The sequence below is a fragment of the Geotrypetes seraphini genome, chromosome 19, assembly GCF_902459505.1.
Source record: "Geotrypetes seraphini chromosome 19, aGeoSer1.1, whole genome shotgun sequence".
Taxonomy (NCBI): domain Eukaryota; kingdom Metazoa; phylum Chordata; class Amphibia; order Gymnophiona; family Dermophiidae; genus Geotrypetes; species Geotrypetes seraphini.
In genome coordinates, this window is record NC_047102.1 from 5,649,335 (window position 1) to 5,670,058 (window position 20,724).

Consider the following 20,724-nt stretch of genomic DNA (forward strand, 5'->3'; position numbering starts at 1 on the left):
CTAATTGTTAATTTGTGCATGGTTTGGATAATTTCCTAAAAGAGAAGTCCATAGGCCATTATTGAGATGGCTTGGGAAAATCCACTGCTTATTCCTAGCATAAGCAGCACAAAATCTGTTTTATTACATGGGATCTAGTTAGGTACTTGGGACTTGGGTTGGCTACTGTTTGAAACACGATACTGGGCTTGATGGACCTTTGGTCTGTCCCAGTCTGGCAATTCTTATGTGAGCCAAGTACAGGACAATCAAGCCATTGTGACATCACTGAGGAGGTTGGCTCTTAGGCATTGGTGGAATGAGGCATTATGATATCACAATCTCAGCTCTGGAATGTTGCTACTCTATGGGTTTCTGCCTAGTACTTGGGTCCTGGGTTGGCCACTGTTGGAAACAGGATACTGGGCTTGATGGACCTTTGGTCTGTCCTAGTATGGCAATTCTTATGTGATTCCTTTAAACCTTGTCTTTCAACTATTTATCCATACAGCCCCTACTGGGGCATCATTATCTTCTAAACTCCTGCTATAGTATCAGGAATTCAAATTCAATCAATAGAAACATAGAAACCTGATGGCAGATAAAGGCCAAATGGTCTATCCGTTCTGCCCATCCACAACATCCACTATCTCCTCCTCTCCTTAAGACATACCATGTACTTGTCCCATGCTTTCTTGAATTCCGACAGTCTTTGTCTCCACCACCTCTACTGGGAGACTATTTCCTGCATCTACCACCCTTTCTGTAAAAATCACTCCATTACATGTCAGGATTTCCATTATAGGTGGTAGAAATCAGATATGAGAGCCATCTAAATTATACTCCAAAGACACATTCTCTAAAGGAAGAAACTGCAGCTACAGCTATAGATGCCAACCTTGTGGGTGCAAAAGGTGGATAAGCACCTTATTGAGCAAACTCCTTCCTTTACAAGGGTAATTTGTGCCAAATTTAGCTACCCCTGATTCTTCTGTAGAGTCAGCTCTTATGATCGCGGGTAAGAAGCAAGCGGGAATGATCGAGAACTCAATAAAGACTAGGAAAAGGTGGGGGCTCGTGCCAAATGATGTTATTTAAAATTCCTAAAGATGAATGCATTTGAAGGCTAAACACATCAAACTGTGTTTCTGTTGGTTGACAAGGGCTCATTTCCTCTCAGATAAACACTTGAGGGTCCAGATTCCTCTGCGCACTGATAAATTACTTCCAAGATGTCAGCAATAAAGGAAGTTATTCTTCATAACTATTCAAAATCTGCTTCATATCAAATTTCCAGTAAACGACTGCCACTCCAAACTGGAGTTCACTAATTCTCAGCTTGTCGTACAAGATCAGACTCTACATTTGCAACTCATTCCACAGCAGCGTTCTTGATCTCAAAGCGTAGGAGGGGACATGGACCAGACGATGAAAGTATAAGCTTGCATCATAATAATAATAATAACGGTTTATATACCGCAGGACCGTGAAGTTCTATGCAGTTTACAATGATTATAGAGAATGTTACAAATTGAATAGAATTGACATAGTTAGTATCTATTGTTTAGCAGATCTGGAGGTCTGGTATTGAGAGAGATATTCTGCGAATCAGTTTCCTATGTACTTTAAGAACAAGTATGTTTTCATTTGTCTAATGCAGAATACAAACAACACAGGGCTTGGTTATGTGATTTATGAAAGGAATTTCTAGTAACAGCGGGATTTGGACAAGCCCGGTTGTCCCCATTACCCCCACTTTGCCCGCCCCCCCTTTACAACTCTTGATACAGATAACACTATCCCCCCTTTACCATGACATAAGATTTTAACACACAACCCTCTTTATGGGTAAAATAGTTGCAGCTCTGTTTACTGAAAACAATAAGTTAAACATAACTACAAACAGAACAGTTTCCGAGCTACCGAAAAGTTAACACATAATATTTGTGGCCCCCGACCCTGCCATGTGAGCAAGGGTCTGGGGGGTGGCATGTTAACCAGAGTCACCCGACCCATAGGTACAGCTCCCAGCTGGCCCGCCGCACATCCCCAGATGAGCCCCTCCTGAGCTACCAAGTGACAAGTCACCTTAGCCACCCAAACAGGGGTGGGCAGGCGGGAAAAGCTGCCTCCAGGTATTCAGGAAGGAGCTGGGTCCTCCGAGGTCCTGGCTTTTCTACCTTGCCCTGCAATCCCTCATGCTGCACCCCCACAAATGAATTTGAATTCCCTTAGCGGGAATAACCCCCTGCCCTGGCAGACACCCCCCCCCCCTTATCTGCTTGCACAATGGGCAACAATGTGAGCCTCCCATCCTCACGTTATCCTCACCCTTCGAGACAAGCTCTCGGGCTCACCTTTCTTGATCTTAGCATTCTGGGTCATTATGGCAATCATCATAGGAGAATTGTAAACAAATGCTGAGAGAGAATATATACTTCGACCTTTAAGTAAATGTTTTCAGAAACTATATGAAAATGCAGTTCCACATTGTGCAAAAAATAAAGCCCTTAACTTATCCTGGAAAAGTTAAGGGCTTTTCATATAACATATAACATTATATAACATAACATATAACATATAATATTTTCATATAACATATAACATAACTTTATTCTTCTATACCGCCACAATCAAACGATTTCTCAGCGGTTTACATCGAAGAGAGCTGGACAATCAGCGAAGTACAAAATACAAATAGCAAAAGTACAATATATTTCTTAAGGATAATCAGAGTAGAATTATTGCAATTAGTGTAACTTCTATTTAGGAAATGAATCTATCAAATAGTACAGTCTTAATTTCTTTCCGAAAAGCGCCATAGGTCAACCTGGCTCCACTAATGTAATTACCTAACCAGGACTGCTGTTTACTTGCTTGAAACATAAAAGTCCTTTTAGGTATATATTGTTATGGAATTATCAAGTGATAATGTAATATGTTGTGTTCATATTTTAATGTACACTTGATGTATATGTTAAAATGAATAAAGATTTTGAAAAAAAAAAAAAGATTTTTTGAGCCAATGATAAGATTCATACCCCAATAAGACATTTACTGGTTGTTAGTGTTTGAGGCCATTTTTCCTTGTTTCTGAAAACATTTCCTTAAAGGTCAATGTAGATATTCTCTCTCAGTATTTGTATACAATTCTATATTTTCAGTGATTTTTTTTTCTCCATACATTTTGATTTGTGAGCATCATTGGAGGAAATTGAAGGAAGTGAGAAAACCTCCCAGAGATGATATAATGCTAATAGATGATAAGGAATATAAAATTGTGGCTAATTGATGAAAGTTTTGTTGTAAATAGAAATAATTGTCCAGAATCAAAAAAGTTACCAATCCATAGTCAAAAATCATTATGAAGTCAGGAGACCACAGTAAAGTTCAGATTATATTTATTAGCTTTGACCTGGAGTAGCCTAATGGTTAGAGTAGACTAAGGATGAAGCTGAGATCAAGGGTAAGCTAGGTTCAAATCCTACAAAACCACCCCTCAAAATCTTAGCAACTCAATGAACCCTCAATTGCTTCTGGAATGAACTAAGATTGTGAGCCCTAAGGAGACAGGAAAGCACCTGCTGTACTTGAATGTAACTCATCTTGAACTACTGAGAAAAGTATGTGCTAGATCCAAAATTCCTTTGTAAATCAGGTCAGCATAATATTTTTCATATGGTGTCTCCTTTCAATAGGAACCCTAAGGGGTCATCCATTAGCAGCTGGGATGGGTTGGCTTTTAATTGTAGTGGCATACTGGCATTAATCTTGTAATAATAATAATAATAATAATTTTATTCTTATATACCGCCAAAGCCATATAAGTTTGAGGCGGTTTATAGCAAGAGGCGCTGGACAATCAGCGAAGAGGTACAATCAAAGTCAGCAATACAATCTTACATAATAAAGAATATGAAAGCTAAAAGTTTCAATAGTATCCCCACCCTTTTACTAAACCGCGATAGTGGCTATTAGCGCAGGGGCCACATTGAATGCTCTACGCTGCTCCTGATAGAATTCCTATGAGCGTTGGGCACTAGAAAAGGTTCCAAGAAAGCAACCAAGATGATAAGGAGGATGGAACTCTTCTTGTATGAGGAAAGACTAAAGAGGCTAGGGCTCTTCAGCTTGGAAAAGAGACGGCTGAGGGGAGATAGGATTGAAGTCTACAAAACCTTGAGTGGAGCAGAATGGGTACAAGTGGATCGATTTTTCACTCAGTCAAAAATTATAAAGACTAGGGGACACTCGATGAAGTTACAGGGAAATACTTTTAAAACCAATAGGAGGAAATATTTTTTCCACTCAGAGAATAGTTAAACTCTGGAGCGCGTTGCAAGAGGTTGTGGTAAGAGTGGATAGCGTAGCTGGTTTTAAGAAAAGTTTGAACGATTTCTAGGAGGAAAAGTCCACAGTCTGTTATTGAGAAAGACACGGGGGAAGCCACTGCTTGCCCTGTTACTTTTGGGGGGTTTTTGCCAGGTACTAGTGACCTGGATTGGCCACCATGATGGGCTCCTGAGCTTAGATGGACCTTTGGTCTGACCCAGTAAGTTATTCTTATGTTCTTCAGTTGAGGCAACTTGATATCGAATGAGGGGGGTTAATGCCTGTATTTGCAAGAATCCCCAGAGACTAACTGGAAGCGTATTTTGCAATACCTAGAATTTCCCAGGCTCAGAGAAAACAAAATACAAGTATCAAGGCATTATTTTGGGGAGCTTTTTGAAGTACCAGTCTACTTGAATGAGTCACCTAACTATGAACAGAAGGGACAGAACTTGTGGTAGCAGTAATGTATCGGGACAGCAGCAAGTCTGGTAACCAAGTGACCTTTTCCATAATGGTAAAGTTGTGCAGTTCCCAGCACTAAAAAAAAAATTAATAAAGCAAACAGAAACATCTGTCTCTTATTCTTCCAATTTCTTATGGGGGAGTTTGGCTTACTTGATATGTTTAAACTTCTCAATGTTCAAAAATAGCTACCAAACATGACGCATATGTTGCTCAATAGATAACATTTATTTCCAAGTAACTTATATCAGGGGTTTCCAAATTGTCCTGTTGGCCCAACATCCAGTTGACTTTCCATAAGAACATAAGAATAGCCTTACTGGGTCAGACAAATGGTCCATCAAGCCCAGTAGCCCGTTCTCACGGTAGCTATCCAGGTCCCTAGTACCTGGCAAAACCCAAGGAGTAGTAATATTCCATGCTACCGATCCAGGGCAAGCAGTGGCCATCCATAATGATTATGCCTGAGATAACCTTACATGTTGTACTGGATCTGCATATCTACTGTAGCTCACATGTTCATTACCTGAAAATCCATCTGGCTGTGTAGAGCCGTATCTGGTGAAGGACATAAGAAGACTTGAAGCAGTCCAGAAGAGGGTGATGAAAACGATAGGAGGTTTGCACCAAAAGACGTCTCTATCATATCTCCTCTCACCCTCCTTTCCTAAAGTATAGCAAAACATTAGCTAAAGAGAATGTTTTCTGATCCACTAATATCAGAGCACTTGGATCCTAAGAATGCTGCCAGCAGATAAAACTTTTAAACAAGGGTTTCTCCTGCCTAATTAAAGATTAAAGATTTCTGTGATGACACATTTTATAATGGTAGGGAGGGCTACTGTTCACCATCTAACTGAAATTCCTACCTCTAAAAAGACCTCACTGGGTTTCAGGAAAGGTTATGTTACCCTATTTTTTTTTTCACAGCCATACACCCCTTAAGCAAATAAAGTGCTTTGGCTCTAATCAAATACAAAATGTATAGAGCAGTGCAAATGTACATAGCTGGTTCAGCATTTACAATACTGTATAATTGTAATGTTCCCTTTCCTATTAAGAAAACTCATCCCTTGGTGACTTTTTGCCAAAGGGCAGAGTTCATTAAACTACCAGTACAGTGAATAATATATCCAAAGAGGGTAACGATGATGCATAGGAATTAGTCACAAGGCAGCAGGATGGCAACCGTTTTGGAAGCAAGAAAAGCAAAAGCTGCAATAATGGCTTGGCACTAAGTCCTCAGGATAAGGTCTGGATACCTCTAGCAAGGCAAGACAACAAGTAACGCCCCCTAGTGAACAATTGCCCTCACTGCAGTCATTCAATCAACTGCACAGTGGTTACGATCCAGCAACATCTGTTGCTCTACTTAACGGTGGCTACTACAAACTATTAACATGGGACAACACAGTAATGTAATAGCATGTGTTGCCAAGTCAGCCATGTTTCTGCAGCTCACTGAATGACGTCTTTCCAAAACGTTTGCCATCCTGCTGCCCTGTGACTAATTATATATTATTTACTGTACTGGCAGTTTAGTGAAGTCCTCCCTTTGGCACAAAGTCATCGAGGGATACGTTTTCTTAATATAAAAGAGAACATAAGAAGACTTGAAGCGGTCCAGAGGAGGACGACGAAAATGATAGGAGGTTTGCGCCAAAAGATGTATGAGGAGAGACTAGAAGCCCTGAATATGTGTACCCTTGACTAGAGGAAAGGAGGGACAGGGGAGATATGATTCAGATGTTCAAATAGAACAAAATATTTTCCAGAGAAAAGAAAATGGTAAAACCAAAGGGCATAATTTGATGTTGAGGAGTGGTAGACTCAAGAGTAACGTTAGGAAATTGTTCTTTACGGAGAGGGTGGTGAATGCCTGGAATGTGCTCCCGAGGGAGGTGGTGGAGAGGAAAATGGTGACGGAGTTCAAAAAAGTGTGGTTATTAATATACTTTAAACATTGACCCGGCTACATTTGTTTGTGTTACTCGTATTTTGGACAAAAGCTCTAAGTGATACAAAACCTCACACAGTATCTGAGCAAACCATAGGATACTAAAAGTCTGCTTAGGGTTTTGTAGTAGCCAAACCAGAAGTGGGTTAGGATTAGGGACAATGGATTTCCCAAAGAACAAGATGATCAATGTGATCTTGCAAAATATAAATTTATTCAGTCCATCCACAAAGTTGTGGACCTGATATTATGTTTTGGCGTACAATACGGATCAAATACACAGTAGAAATATAAAACAATACATATATAAAATAATCATGACATATTATGTAAAAAAATATACATGTCATCATATCGCATATGCGCAGGTGTGGATGCCTTCCTGCCCAACGAACATGCAGCCGGAGGGCGGGGCTGGGGCGGAGCTGGGGCATAATGGGGCAGGGACGGGTGGAAGTGGGCAGACCTGGGGGTGGGTCTAAGGGGTCCGAATTTTACTGTTGTAAAATCTGGTAACCCTAGCATGGAGCCACTCATAGTTTTCTGCAGCCTGTGCTGTCTTGCCTTCTATCGGTGGTGGGCACGCCAGCCCCTCCTCATTTCCGTTCTGCTATCCCTACGGTTATTTATAGACCCAGTAAGTCTGCACTCTGACTCCCCCAGCTCACATGGGGCCAAACTGCAATATATGATGAGATGTTTGATCAGCGAGATGGAGGATTGGGAGAAGGGGGGTATTTTTAGACTGATATCCTAAACATACAAACTGGAAAGATGGGGAGGAAAGAGGAAGGGGCATTTTTAGAATTGTTTTCTATTATTTATAGCCTTTAAAATTCACTATTTAGGGCTAAGATTAAGTTTCTGACAAAAACAGTGCAAAAAAAACCCCAAATAGCCTGGAAGCGATTCAGCTTCCATGGTTTTGAAATAACATGCCCTTGTGCTCAAGGGTTCCATTTCCTGTCACGTCTGAAAAAGGGAAAAGAACCCAGAAGATGCAACAGACTAGCAAATTTTGTAGAAAAATCCTAACAGATCCTTCTTCTGATTCTTAAATCAGGCACAAGACCCACTGTCCAAGTTTTCCCTGGGGATTTTAATTACACAGCTGAAGCTGCAAGAAATGAAATCCTGAGACAAGAAATATTCTGATGCTTTAAAATAGGCAAGCAAAAAGCATTATGATATTTTATTCAAAGAAAAAAAATGAGATCTTCTTCATCACAATAGACACATTGTATGTTTTTCTTCCATCCAGACTTATAAATATGCTACTTTGTAACACTCTCATGACAGCAGATAAAGGCCAAATGGCCCATCCAGTCTGCCCACCCGCAGCATCCACTATCTCTTCCTCTCCTTAAGAGATCCCACATGCCTATCTTACACTTTCTTGAATTCAGACACAATCTTTGTCTCCACCACCTCTACAGGGAGACTATTCCATGCATCTACCACCCTTTCTGTAAAAAAGTATTCCCTTAGATTACTCCTGCGGGTATCACCTCTTAACCTCATCCCATGTTCTCCCATGCTGCAGTTCCCTTTCAGTTGAAACTCACCTCATGTGTATTCATGACATGGAGGCATTTAAAAAACAAAGTCAAACATAAACACAAGAAATAAAGGTAATAGATGTCATCTAAGGAGGGGGAAAGACCTCAAGTATCCCCATTGCTTGGTTCAAGGGTATTATCACGGGTCAAAACATCTCTATCATATCTCCCCTCTCCTGCCTTTCCTCCAAAGTATACATATTGAGATCTTTGAGTCTGTCCCCACACATCTTATAAAGAAGACAACGAACCATTTTACAAGAAAGAACATAAGAATTGCTGCTGCTGGGTCAGACCAGTGGTCCATCATGCCCAGCAGTCTGCTCACGCGGCGGCCCTCTGGTCAAAGACGAACGCCCTAACTGAGACTAGCCCTACCTACGTGCGTTCTGGTTGAGCAGGAACTTGTCTAACTTTGTCTTGAATCCCTGGAGGGTGTTTTCCCTATGACAGACTCCGGAAGAGCGTTCCAGTTTTCCACCACTCTCTGGGTGAAGAAGAACTTCCTTACGTTTGTACGGAATCTATCCCCTTTGAGCTTTAGAGAGTGCCCTCTCGTTCTCCCTACCTTGGAGAGAGTGACCAACCTGTCGTTATCTACTAAGTCTATTCCCTTCAGTACTTTGAATGATTCGATCATGTCCCCTCTCAATCTCCTCTGTTTGAGGGAGAAGAGACCCAGTTTTTCTAATCTTTCGCTGTACAGCAGCTCCTCCAACCCCTTAACCATCTTAGTTTCTCTTCTCTGGACCCTCTCAAGTAGCTTTCCTCTGGACCAACTTCATCCTGTTTATATCTTTTTGAAGGTGCTGCTTCATATTGTACATTTCGAAAACAACTGCTCAATTTTATTTCACCAACATTTCGATGATAACCTTCTACTGAAATAACCAGTCTATTTATTAATATCAATTTTTTTGACAATTTTATTGTATATATTTCATGTTTTAGACTTTGAGTTTTACTGTATACGATATTTTTATTTATTTATTTTAAAAATGGTATATACCGTTTAAACTTAAAACGGTTTACATATCGTTCCATACATAATTCAATAAGACAAATAAAATCAAATAAACATTAACATATAATCATCAGAAAATCATGTAAAGTGCCCATCAAAAGAACAATCGTAAAGATCTGTTCCTAGAAAAATGCATTAACAAATAACTGCATTTTTAATAGTTTTCTGAAATTTACCCTTGTCATAACATTTTCGTAATTGACCAACAAGTGAGTTCCACAATTTGACCCCCGCACAGCAAATGGCTTTATTAATACATATATTGTGATGTATTTTTGATATTTGTAGCTTTGAAGACCACTTAATACATTGATATAAGGGGTATATCAAGAAAATAAATCCAATCCAATCTTTTAATCCTCCACCCCCCTCCTTTTATGAAGCTGTGCTGCTGAGCAGCACAAGCTAAATGATGAGCTATCGATCGGAATAGAATGGGCGGCTTGGCATTTAACTTGCGCTACTCAGCAGCTCAGCTTTATAAAAGGGGTTAAATGAGGTCTCACTATAGTCTTTTACAGGGGCATCAATACTTTTTTTCCTACTGGCCATTCCTCTCCTATGCATCCAAGCATCCTTCTAGCTTTTGCCGTTGCCTTTTCAGCCTGTACGGACACCTTAGGATTATCACATACTATCACATCCTCTTTCGAGCACAAAAGTTCTTCACCCTCTAAATTATACCGTTCCCTTGAGTTTCTGCAGCCCAAATGCATGACCTTGTATTTCTTAACATTAAGTCTAGCTGCCAAAAATTATAAAACTGGAGAAGGAAATGGTGACATAGTTCAAACAAGTATTGGATGAACACAGATGATCTCAAATCAGAAAATAATGGTATATATTGAAGAACTAAGGCCAGTACTGGGCAGACTTACCTGGTCTGTGTCCCGTATATGGACATTCAGTTGAGGATGGGCTGGGGAGGGCTTTGATGGCTGGGATGATTAAGATTGGCTGGAGTGAGCTTTGACGGAGACTCCAGTAGATAGAACCTAAGCACAATACCGGGCAGAGCTCTGGGTTTCTGGCCCAGAAATATCTAAGAAAAAGGACCATTTAAATTAAATGATTAATTATGGAGCATGTATGAAGTTTCGAGTTTCAAGTTTTTATTAAAATTTGGTTCTGTCGCTAATCCAACTTATAAATAGGGAAAACAAATAAGAAATAAAAATGCCAATAAACAGGACAATTAAAAGAAGAAAAAAAACAACGTTAAGCAAATGGCGTAACTAATGAAGAACATCTAATATCAAACTTACTTGAAAACAAAAGGAAGATGGGGCAGAAATATGAATACGAATACGAATAAGGAACAAACGAGAAGAAGGGGAACATTGCAATTTGCTTCTTTAGAAAACTTGACTGGAGGAAAATAGAAGAAGGCATTAAATATTTAATGCATCTTTGAACAAATGGCTCTTAAGTAGGCCTTTGAAGTGGTTTAGGTTACTTTCCTCTCTTACAGGAGCTGGAAGATTATTCCAAAGTTTAGGGGCCTCCACTGAAAAAATGTTGTGTCTTTTCATACCTATTATCCGTAGGGATGGAACTGTGAGCAATCTGCGGTCGGATGATCTAAGAAGGCGGGATGGCTCATATGGAATCAGATATTTGTCAATGAATTGGGGCGATTTGGATTGCATAGTTGGGCAGACATGATGGATCATTCGGGTCTTTGTCTGCCGTCATTTACTATGTTACAATGTTTGTATTGCTCTAAAATATTTCCTCTCAAATCAATGGGGCAAATATCAGAACTCTTGTTTGGCAGCTTAATACAATACAATTTTTATTTGTATACTGCCAATACCTCTTTGAAGTTCACAGCTGCACCCCTAGTAATAGGAGGGGGGGGGGGAAGCAGTGTAATGGTTAGAGCCGTAGGCTGAGAATCCAGGAAGCCCCATTGAGACTCTTAGTGATCATGGCCAAGTCACAACTTTCTACTATCTCAGGTTCAAATGTAGATTGTAAGGGGACATGAAAATACCTAGTGTATCTGAGTAGAACTGGCCTTGAGCTACGGAAGAGCTAAATCCAATTCTCTTTCCCTTTACCATTAAAGTCAGAAGATGCCATTTTGAGTTCAGTCACCAAAGAGGCAGAAGCAACCAAGTATCACTCTCCTCTCTTCAACCCACTAGCTCTCTGGGAGTATCCCCTCACACTCCCAGTTAGTGCTTGAGGGGGGTTGGGGATTTATGCTTGATAGGGTATAAGGAGGATAAGTGTGTTGGTACTTTGATGGGGGATGGGGAAGAGGAAGCCTTGATACCTTAATGTCAGAGGCTATGGGGGGATAGGCATTGAGGAATTTGGTATTGGGGGAGAATTAATTTAACTCACCATGATACCTTTTAAGAGATAGCAAGCACTAAGTTAGGTCTGCTATCTTTGCATTGCTGTAAACAAGAATCTCTAACATTCTTAGCTGCAGAAATCCAATTTTAAATTTACTTTGCAAGTTCCTAATGTACCATATATCGAGGCAGTGCAGACTAATGACACCCAGGATAAATATTGCTACAGTAAAATGTGCAATTAGACAGCCTATCGAAAACGACCTCCACGTTGATTGAAAAGTCATGTTGGAAGCTATTTTTCACCCCTTCCAGAGGAATAGCTACTAAACTGAGGTCAAAGTCTGAGTTTGGATGTTTGGGAAAGACGTCCAGAAATCCAGTAGAGAAAAATGTCCATTTTCAATTTATTTTTATTTTTGGGGGGTGGGGTGAATCTAGATGTATTTGGCCCTTAGAAACTGTATGTATATCTTTTATGGCCATTTTTGAATACAAAGATGTCCAAAATGAAAAATGTACCATAACATAACATAAACAAGCCATTATACACCGCAAAACCTCTCAGTTCTATGCAGTTAATAAATGCTAATACTGTACATGCACAGAGAATTACAAGCTTAAATTGCAAAATAATTAGCTATAAAAATTTAGCAAATAAGTGAGTTTTCAGAGTCCTTCAAAGGTTAGTCATCAAATTGCCAAAATTCTTGCCCCCAAGAGTGGGCTATTGGAATGTCCAAGCAGCCAGCATTCTTAGCAAACTGGCCACACAGACATCTGAGCAGAGCAGAATAAAGCATCACATTTAAAAGTCTCCGGAACAGGTCACTATATCCTGCTTATATTGTTTGGGGAGCCCTCCAAAACCCACCCAAAACTTACTGTATCCACCTATCCACCACAACAGTAGCCCTTATGCCTGCAGGTGTCATTTATATGTAAGTACAGTGAGATTTGAAGGGCTCCCTATACAATATAAGCGGCCGGGTTTGTCCGAAAACATGTACATTGTTGAGTCATGGAGTGAATCAAGCAGAGTCGTGAGACGCACCAGCTCACTTGTGTGTGTGGGGGGTGGGGGGTTACATCTCCACTGTTTGTTTCACTGCGATTGACTTGTGGAGATGACTTTCCGTTTTTGCACACTTGCTGTACACCACCTTGGATGAATCGCTTCATAAAAGCAGTTAATAAATAAGTAGATAATATTTGGTTTGGTAGAAACCACAGATAGCATTTTCTCCCGAGAGAACAATATCATATTCATTATACAGTGAAGAATACACTTTTCACTCACCTATCCATTAACCCGAAATACGTATGTACTGAAGGAAAGTCCTTTTTTTCTGCACCTTCTTTGGCATGGGATAGGAGGCATCCCACTTAATGACTTTTCACTCTGGTTTTGGGGACCATTAACCTTTTTTTAACAAACCACTATCTTATTATCAGCTCCATCTCCACTTCTGGACCTGTTCTTTGTCAGACAACGAGGCAGACATATGCTGTAATATCCTTTCCATTAAACACTGGAAGCAAAGGGTTTGAGTGGAAGGGGGGGGGGGGGGGGGAGATTTTGCAAATCATGCAGACATTCTGTTCCGAAACAGCTCCGTTAGGATTTAATCCAAACAGGGAGGTTATGAACCTTACCTCCAAACAGAACTGCTCAGTTTGTGGCTGCACACGTCACTGGCACCCCGGGTGTCTGCCAGCTAAAGCAGGAACATGAAATGAATATATCGTTATGAGAGAAGCACTGTGGCGGAATGAAGACTGTGTCTGGTTCACAGGGAGTTGAAAGAACCATAAAAGGTAATAAAGCATTTAAGGTATTGCATTGTTTATAACGAGAACATGAAATAAGGTTTCAAGCAGCAACAAAAAAAAAAAAAATCCCAGAGCATGGTCTGGCCCAATGGCTCAGTGGCAGTGCTATATGCTGTCATATTGAGAATCTGGCTTCAGTTCATGGGTCAGGTCCTCTGCTGGCTACAACTCATACTGCCACAGAAGCAGCACTCACAGCTCCTGGGGAGAAGGTGTCTCAATCGGCGCTCAACAGCAACACCTAGTGGCCAGATTTAGGATCCATAATTGCCCTTGGCCACAGATGGCCATTGCAATAGCTGTGCCTCATGCACTGGGAAGAAGTATAGAAATATTATCATTATTATCTTATATGTGGCACTATTAATTGTAGCAGCATTTTGTAAGGCACCAAAAATCTCCACAGGAAAACAGGAGAAACCAACACAAAGGACAAAAACTGTGGAATCGATCTTGATACATTAAAAAAAGTCTTCACAATAAAGTGATGGAGGTCAATAAAACAATCCATATAATACAAAGTGAAAGGGTTGTGGTGTGGACTCGACACAGACCATGTTTCGGTCATAAAGACCTTCTTCTGGGGTCCAATCTGATATTACCACAATAACACTGTGCAACAGAGGTTTTGGGGCATGAATTGTAGTAGCTGTTCTATAGTGATTCGGGGTCGCTGAATTCAAACCTGACCTTAATTTTTTGGCAAAAGAGCATTATAATGCAAAAATTAACATTTTCACTTTATTTTCTAATGCCTTGGAGTAAATGTTATAACAATCTGTAAAATATTAAAACAATTTGCCTCAAATTAGATTCCCCCCCCCCCCCCCCCAACCACCGATAATCTTTAGTGATGAACACGGGGAAAGGTTTCACATTGCTACAATGGAGAAACAATGTCAGGGCAGATGGAATTCATCAATGACTATTGTTGGACATTAACTAGAGATGCACCTAATCTCATTTATAAACGCACTTCAACAGCAAAACAATTCTAGAAAATAATATTTATAGGAACTCTTAAATCGGCGCAATGCGTTGCATTATGACTTCTCATGCTATAAATATTTGCGATTTGCTCAAAAACTCTAAGCGTCAGGAGAAAACTGAGGCTATTTTCATACACAGGAGGTCAAATTCTATAAAGTAAACCTCACTTTCTTCGTGCCCCAGAAAAAAAGTAAAAATTTGTTGCACAGTGTAATTAGTATACTATTGAGCAATCAAAGTACTGTGTATGCAAAGACGGAGTGCTATCGACACAGGGAATTGCTGGCTGTTGAGCCATCCAGCATTTTGTAGACATGTGGGATAGACTAGTGCTTCTCAACCCAATCCTCAGGGTACTCCCAGCCAGTCAGGTTTTGAGGACATCCTTAATGAATATTCATGAGATTGATTTGCATACACTGCCTCCTTGGTATGCAAATCTCTCTCATGCATATTCATTGTGAATATCCTGAACGCCCAACTGGTAGGGGTGTGGAACGAGAAGCTTTGAAATAGATAGTCCCTGCTTCTTAAGCTTATAATCTCATAAGACACAGAAAGAACCAACAAGACAGCTAGAACAGTAGGGCCATTGTGTAGCATGATGCCTAATGAAAGTCTCTCTAGGGAGGCCAAGGGCGGGATGGAAAGGTTTATGTTTCAAAAGAAGCTTCAAAGGGGAAAGGTCTTTAGGTAGATGTAAAAGAAGGCATTTGGTGGTGCATCTCAGCCTTGGTTGTTGTTGTGTTACAAATGCAAAAGAGAAGGGGAAAACCACCTGGCCCATCCATCCCCCCCCCACCCCCAAAAAAATCATTTTATATTTCTGTTGCCAAAATGTAGGCATTTTTAAAGGATGTGTATCAAATTCATAGTTCTTTTTTAAGTTGTTACAAACCACTTTACCAGCATTGAAAGGTGACTGCAAAGCATTACTTGGACACCAGTCTGTGGTAACTTTATCTGAGCCAGGCCTACTGAGTGGCCAAACGCTCCCTATTCTACAGTTGTGTAGTTCCTTAGTCACATTTTTAGAGAAGGAATGTGCTGGGACGCTGTAAAAGATATCTGCATAAGTGAAATATTCCTTCAGAAGCAGTGTGCTGCTTGCACTTTTCTAGAATGTTCTTGAGTCTTGGTATATCAGTATAAATGGAAACTTCCCTATATTGGAAGAAAGCTGACGTCCACCTCGTTCTTGTTTAGAGAGGCATCCTGCAGACTGGTACTGGCAGGTGTCATTAGTAGACTACAAAATACTAGGACAGTGTTGAGCTATTTACATTGAAAGTCTGGCTGTAGGGATCATGTGAAAAATGTATAAAACAGCAAAACTGTTAGAATGCTGCAAACAGAAGAACATAAGAGTAGCCTGACTGGGTCTGACCAAGTCCAGTAGCCTGTCCTCATGGTGGCCAATCCAGGTCACTAGTACCTGGCCAAAACCTAAAGAGTAGCAAGATTCCGGAACCCCAAATAGGAGCAATATTCCATGCAGAATTCCCAAAGAGTCGCCAGGTTCCAGAATCCGCAGAGTAGCAACATTCCATGCTACCGATCCAGGGCAAGCAGTGGCTTCTTCACACAACAAATATTTCTGAAAATTCTTCATTGGCTACCAGTACACTACAAGGTTAAATGTAACCCATTCTTTCTGATTTTCCTGGCCCATAGAGGAAACATGTTTGTGCATCTCTAAGGGCTTCCCAAAGTGCATCCCTAACTGCACTCTCTCCAAAAGAAACCATTTGATAAAGTGCCCATCAAGGAGACTTCTCAACAGTCTGGAACCCACTCCCAGTCTTGCTAACACAACACTGCCTCTACTTCATGAAGCAAGCCAAAGTCTGGCTATTCTCCCATGTCTTTAATGGTGAAGCAACTGACTAGCCAGTCATCCCCCTCCCCCCAGTTAATATAAGCTGCTCATAGCATGTCATACATGCTCCATCTCAGATCAGCTCCATATACTTTATATAAATGAATGTGCAATTTTTCCTTCAGATTAGCTTTGTTGTATCTTATTTTATCTTATCTTATCTACCTATGTTCTCATATCCCCGTTGCTACCTCTTAAGACCTTTTTATGTGTTGACATTGTGGGTATCTTGCCTCTATTACTTGTATGTGAATACTTTACATCCCCTTTCCCCCTTTTGCAAAACCTCTGAAGCAGTTTTTAGCATAGGCCAGCACACTGAATGTTCTGTGCGACTTCCGATGCTCATAGGAACTCTATGAGTGTCAGGAGCAGCGCAGAGCATTCAGCATGCCAGCCAGCGCTAAAAAACGCTTTTGCAGTTTTGTAAAGGGGGGGTTAATGTGTATTAATGATTTATTGTTTAAATATCTATCTATAGATATAAAACTTTGCAAAGAGAAATCACACAAACAAGAGCCATGGTTTATAAATTATGGAAGAATCTGTTTCATGCCTTGCAATACAGTACACAGGATTTGCATCGCCCTCTAGTGTTTGAAAGGTCTTTGCTTCTTATAGATTGGAATAAACTTTCTGTACTTTGTTGGGAAAATGACCAAAGAGGTTTGATTCTAGCCATTGTACTTTTTTTGTTTTGTTTCCCTGTTACAGAGGTGGAAAGCTGACAATGTCACTGCAAATAAGCACAGATGTTTGCTTTATGGTAAGTAACCGCAGTAGGGAGGGAGAGGATTAACGAATTAGCTGTTTCAATGTGCATCGGGTTGGCATTTCCTTAAAAAGATTTCAGCAGGAAGGTGTTTTATCTCATGGAAACCAAACATTATTGTTCTGAGTACAGAGTGAAACCAAATGTCAGTTTTTAACCAGTTAGCTCATCTGTATCTAAGAGACTCAGTTTCATATGCCTTTAACAAACCAACAGTCAAATTAAAGATATGAATTACAACAGGTTGTTAGACCTGAATGTGATCTAGCGCAGCTTTGGCTTTTTAAGTGTTCAAGATGGCAAATATCATGTCAAGTATTGTGACATTATCCACAGTAGAGCTCTGAGATGAATAAGGGTTCAACTCACTAGGAATTTTACCACCCACAAAAAAAATGGAGACAAGACCCCCCAAAAAAGCATATGTCTGAATGCTACGTCAACTTATATTGGTTAAAATTGAATTATAGGGTTCGCTATAAACTGTTGCTATTGGTTTATCTTTGTATGCACAGGGAGAGCATTCTGCCACATATTCTGCCCCATCTGCTACATTTTAGAGAACTGTTGAAAACTTATCTTTTTGCACTAGCATTTTTCTGGTAGCTCTACCTTTTTTTTTTTTTTAGTCAAGGTATGTTTATTGAAAAATTTTGGGTTAACAACAAGGAACAAACATAGGAACTGCATTTCAAAAGCTACATAAGCACTGAATAAGTTATTTTATATTGAATATCTAATCATTTATTAGACTGAGGATGATATAATGCTTACATGTAGACCTCTGTGACGTGAATTTTAAGATTTTCATGTACTCAAAGATTGTGTATGTTAATTGTGAGCCGCTTTGGCTAAAAGCAGTATACAAATGTTTTAAATAAAATAAATCAGTCGAGTTCAGTAGATCGGTAGGATTTCAACTGTTAAGGAACTAAGGTTGAAGGTGTCTAGGGACAATGTATTTTCATTTATAGGTCCCAGGGAATGGAACGAGCTTCCATTGTACATCCGTCAGCAGAATAATTTGCAGAATTTTTTAAAAAAATTATTGAAAAGATGTCCCCTTTTTGGAAGGGGATGGTGGATTTTTTGAGCTGGTTGTTGGGTACTTGATTGGCACTGATGCCTCAGAGCTATCTGTTGGGGCTTTCTAAGTTCTTTTAAGTGGCGAACCCGCTTATTGAGATGGGGCTTGGTGGCAGCAAAGTGTTCAATAGTGGGTTCTTGGAAACTTCCTACTGCACCTGACTTGCCTGCCTGGAGATTGCGATTCTATAATATAGGGGAAATGGAACTGATGATTGCTAAGCGGAAGGGATATTATGCTCAATACCCTTCTCCTTTCGTATTCGCTGTGATAGGGATTAATAGACCCACGAATACAGAAAAACCACAAATAACGTTTTCATATGTTATTCACTGTTTTCTATTAAAAACCATCGTGAATATGTTGAAACCGTGAATAACATGGTGGGAGACCTGGCCTGTGCCTGAAGGAGAGGCAAAACACGGTGAAGAAAGTGCTAGGAATCGGCGATTTTTCTCTTTAAACACTTGGAATCAGCGATTTCTCTATGCAAACTGACATAATTGGGGGGTAGGAGCCAGCAAGCTAAAAACTGCAAATAATCGAAACCGCAAATACGGAGGGAGAAGTGTATGTAGACTCTTGGACTATAATTTCCACTAAATTGGAGCTTTTATGATTGGGGAGACTACACTTGGGAGGGAGGTGGGGGTTTAGTGATGTTTGATGTCTCCATGCCAATCCTGGGTTTTGTTATTGCAGAGGGTGGGGGTGGGGGGTGGGGAGATGTGAGCCTACTCTGTTGGTAGGTGCTGGAGTTGTAGCTAGTTTTGCTTGTCAGATTTGTGTTTTGGTTGGTTATACTTACCTATTGTTAGCTGGGGTGGATCTTGCTGTTGTATTTGCTTTATGTATTGTGATGTTTCCCATTTTTCAGCTTTGTAAAATTTTGGAAAACTTTTCAATAAATATTTTAAATATTAAAAAAAAAAAATTATTGAAAAGACACCTTTTTTTGCAAACTGAAGTATGGAACCCAAATTTTGACCTTTGAATTGAGTGAAGTGGCGCTGGTCGCTTAATGGGTTATTTGTATATGTGTTGCTATGAGGGATTATGTATGTATTTTATTGTGACCCGTTTTGAGGAAGGCGGGATTACAAATAAATAAACTATAAACTACAGTATAAAGAAGATGTGAAGGACAAGTTGTGATCTGGGAGGAGAGAGGATGCACCTAAAAGGGGAAAGCCCGCTTCAAAGTCTGAACGGAAAGCAAATGTTAAAAAAAATAATTAGCAGAACACAAACAAAAGTGAGAGGCATATTGCATATGCCAGATAGTAATAAAGAAAGCCAGGAAATGGGAAAGTGGATGATTATCCCATTCCATCTATTGGTCTTGTGACCTTGGGTCTAATGCCAAAACCTTGCATTAGCTAACCTTTCATGCCTGCTGAGACCTTGCATTAAAACCCTGGCACTAAGCTCAGCCTTTGGCTTCTCAGTATCTACACTTAATGGCTAATAACTTCAGGGGAGATGGCTACTGAATATTAGCACTCAGTGGCTAGAGGCTAGCTGTGAAATTAAAAGCGCTAGCTGGCTAAGTTTAGCAGCCAAATCGGGCTGCTTAAATTTAGGGTTACCAGATTTTTGTAGCTAGTCTAACTTTGGCCACTGCAAAAGTAGCCAGCCAGTGCTTAATTTCTGGCCTCAGCACCAATCGTGGGAATCAGCCCAGCTAACTCCTGTGGTCTGAATATTGACCCCCCATTGTGTTTTGGCTTTGGCGTGGTCCTTCCGATTTCTTCTCTCTGGGGTTTTAAATCATTCTTTTCTGCCCAGATGGGTGGTACATCGTTAATCTGACATCTCCACTGAAACCTGCCCTGATGAAACTACTGACAGCATAGCTTTCAGCTTCACAGATGCGCACAAGCCCCAGTGGCACAACAAGCCCATATAGTGCTGATAGGCATACACAGCTCTACTCTACATCATAAGTAAGAGATGGTCCCTGCTCAGTAGAGCTTGCAATCTAATTAACGAACAACAGGACAAGTAGGGGCTTAGGGAGTTTCTCGGGGTACTTAGGGTGAGGAGGTTATGAGTTAAACTCATTCTCAAAGAGGTGGGCTTTTATTCTGGATCTGAATAGTTACAGGGACGGAGCTTGACGTACTGATGTAGGCAGTTTGCTCCATTACTTGGCAACTACGTTTTAAGTGCCGTGTATAGAATCAGGTCCTTCTTACCTTGCCGCGCTGTTAAAAAATTGTCTTCAGGGTAACATGCCCAATCAGTTCCATCTTTTAATTTTATGTAGCTGTTCATAAGAAGCCCGTGTAAAGTGCTGCCTAGCAGAGGAGCTGCCCTGGGTACTGTAGCGTGATAGAATGATAAATACGCAGGGGCCTTTAGATAGCAGAGGGCAGCTGTTGCCATCCTTCAGGCTGGTTGCTGCTTTCCCCAAGGTCAGTTAAATGGACAAGACGTGGGCTTTACCTGTGTGTATGCAACTTGCAGAGTTTTAGGAATCTATAGGAAGGTGCTGTTTTGGTTTTTCTTAATTTTCAAAACAAGCATCAAAAGTGGGTA

The 20,724-nt window shown here is 40.4% G+C and overlaps 1 long non-coding RNA gene across 1 annotated transcript; it reads right to left on the reverse strand.

Moving 5' to 3' along the window:
- Positions 1 to 5,397: 5,397 nt before the first annotated feature.
- LOC117351988 lies at positions 5,398 to 20,479 on the reverse strand. The gene is made up of 3 exons (XR_004537544.1): positions 20,382 to 20,479; positions 13,279 to 13,340; positions 5,398 to 5,443 (listed from the first exon to the last, which is right to left on the reverse strand). It is a non-coding gene; the product is annotated as an uncharacterized LOC117351988 (long non-coding RNA).
- Positions 20,480 to 20,724: the final 245 nt, after the last annotated feature.